The 2,895-nt window shown below is 44.0% G+C and overlaps 1 pseudogene across 1 annotated transcript; it reads right to left on the reverse strand.

The window, feature by feature from the left end:
- Positions 1-1,931: 1,931 nt before the first annotated feature.
- Positions 1,932-2,644, reverse strand: LOC104989289 (annotated as a pseudogene). The gene has a single exon (XR_825358.1). The product of XR_825358.1 is annotated as a 60S ribosomal protein L10a pseudogene (transcript).
- Between the last annotated feature and the right edge of the window lie 251 nt (positions 2,645-2,895).

The following is a 2,895-nucleotide window of genomic DNA, read 5'->3' on the forward strand; positions in this document are numbered from 1 at the left end:
CAAAGAGTCAGACATGGCTGAACGACTAACACGTGCACACACACATCCTGCCCCCCCCCCACACACACACATATGTAGATGCTAGTAGAATTTTCTGTGGTTGAAATGGATTGAATTCAACTACAACTAAGAGAGTGAAATGACCCCAAGGAGGTAAAGATCAAAATGGGTATCGCTGTCAAAATAGATTTCAGAGTTAGTATAGTCATCAAAATGGTCTGCCTTTAAGAATCTTGTAGGTTCATTATTATTATTCATGACCTGAGTACTGAAATACAGGGCAGCCTCCCAAAAGTCATCTTTATTTTAACTACACATTATTTTTGATTGTATAATTGAAAAATATATTTGTATGTATATTTTACATATATATATGTATGTGTGTGTTAATTGCTCAATTTTTTCCGACTCTTTGCAACCCCATGGACTGTCTCCTGACAGAATCCTCTGTCCATGGAATTCTCCAGACAAGAATATTGGAGTGGGTTGCCATTCCCTTCTCCAGGTGATCTTCCCAAGCCAGGGACTGAACCCGGGTCTCCCACATTGCAGGCAGATTCTTTACTATCTGAGCCACCAGGAAAGCCCATGTGTGTATATAGTTGTGTATATATACATATGTGTGTGCATATATATATATATGTGTGTGTATGTGTGCAAATATATATATATAATAATGTGTTTATATATGTAAAACAAGATCCTGTAAACAGATTTTGTGTCACAGTGCCAAACACATTTCCGAGAAATATATTAATTCAGAACTCACTGAGTGAAAAGATTAGATATACCCGTGAGACACTCCTATAGTAATCTCTGAAATATGAACTTTGGTTTCTCCTCTTAGCCTTTTTCAGTGATGCCAGGAAACATTCTTCAAGATAACTAGGCCTAGGGAGAGAAAAAAGCAAAGATACTTCAAGGAATTTTGTTTTTTAGAAGCAGATAAACTTATTAAGTAGAAGTTATGCTTCATGGTAATTAACCAGTTACAAGTGCATTTAAATGCATGTGTGTGGAAACCATAGAAGTCAGAATTGTCTTGAAAGTCCAGTGTTCTGGCTCAGCACGTGCCAGTTGCCAGTGCAACCCAAGGTGAAACCATACATGCAGGAAATTCAGGGCAACAATGACATCAGGCTGGATTGGCAATTCCATATTCATTGTTACAGGTAAGCATTACAGAATGTGAAAGTCTAAAGACCAGAAGACTATTACTAAAGTGATTCTTACTACAGATCCTTACTTCTACTTAATACTTCCATAGGTTTCTGCTGCTGCTGCTAAGTAGCTTCAGTCAGGTCCGACTCTGTGTGACCCCATAGATGGCAGGCCATCAGGCTACCCCATCCCTGGGATTCTCCAGGCAAGAACACTGGAGTGGGTTGCCTTTTCCTTCCCCAATGCATGAAAGTGAAAAGTGAAAGTGAATTCTCTCAGTTGTGTCCAACTCTTCCTGACCCTATGGACTGCAGCCTACCAGGCTCCTCTGTCCATGGAATTTTCCAGGCAAGAGTACCAGAGTGGGTTGTCATTGCCTTCTCCAACTTCCACAGGGCCCAGGTAGCAAATCCTCAACTCTGGGGCCATTTCACTATCTTACGCATCCGGTCCCATCATTTCATGCGAAAGAGATGGAGAAACAGTGGAAACAGTGTCAGACTTTATTTTGGGGGGCTCCAAAATCACTGCAGATGGTGACTGCAGCCATGAAACTAAAAGATGCTTACTCCTTGGAAGGAAAGTTATGACCAACCTAGATAGCATATTCAAAAGCACAGGCATTACTTTGCCAACAAAGGTCCGTCTAGTCAAGGCTATGGTTTTTCCTGTGGTCATGTATGGATGTAAGAGTTGGACCGTGAAGAAGGCTGAGCGCCAAAGAACTGATGCTTTTGAACTGTGGTGTTGGAGAAAACTCTTTTTTTTTTTGGTTTAGTATGGTTTATTAAGCTGTGCCTTAGTACAGACGCTGGGGCTTGCCCATAGTGCTTTTAATGTACAAGGCCCTGACGTTCTGCCAATTTTTCTTGAGCAATGACACCAGGAAGTTGACAGCTAAGTGGATGTTGTACACAAGCTCATCATCTGTCATCTTCACGTGGCCAACAGCCACTGCCAGACACAGCACCTTCTTCATCTGGAACTTGATCGTGGACTTCACTTCATCAACTTTGGCCACCATGTTCTCATTGTGGGTCAGCAAGGAAGGGAACTTGCCAGCCTTGTTCAGGCCTGGGCCCAGGATTCGGGGGATCTGCTTGATCAGAGACTCTGAAGCCAAAAAGGCATCATATTTCTTGGCCAGCTTCTTGACCAGTTTCTTATTCTTGTTGAGTTTTTTCAGCGCCTCGATGTCCGTGTGGGGGATATCCACAGCCTTGGCCTCATCACAATGCTGCTGGTCCCCCAAGACACACACGGAGAACTTGGGGCGGGGAGTGGACTTAAGCCTGACGGTGCCCGAGAAGCGTTTGTCCTTCTGAGGGTCATAGTTCTTCAGGCTGATCTGAAGCTTCACCGTCTCCAAAAACTTTCTGTGCTTGCGCTGGTTCCCGTGCAGGACTTCCCTCACTGCCTCGTAGAGGGTGTCGCGGGAGACTTTGCTGCTCATAGTTCTCTATGCCGCGATAACCGGAAAAGAGAGTGGAGAAAACTCTTGAGAGTTTTGCAAGGAGATCCAACCAGTCCATTCTGAAGGAGATCAGCCCTGGGATTTCTTTGGAAGGAATGATGCTAAAGCTGAAACTCCAGTACTTTGGCCACATCATGCGAAGAGTTGACTCATTGGAAAAGACTCTGATGCAGGGAGGGATTGGGGGCAGGAAGAGAAGGGGACGACAGAGGATGAGATGGCTGGATGGCATCACTGACTTGATGGACGTGAGTCTGAGT

Source organism: Bison bison, unplaced genomic scaffold, assembly GCF_000754665.1.
Source record: "Bison bison bison isolate TAMUID 2011002044 unplaced genomic scaffold, Bison_UMD1.0 scf7180017864149, whole genome shotgun sequence".
Classification (NCBI taxonomy): domain Eukaryota; kingdom Metazoa; phylum Chordata; class Mammalia; order Artiodactyla; family Bovidae; genus Bison; species Bison bison.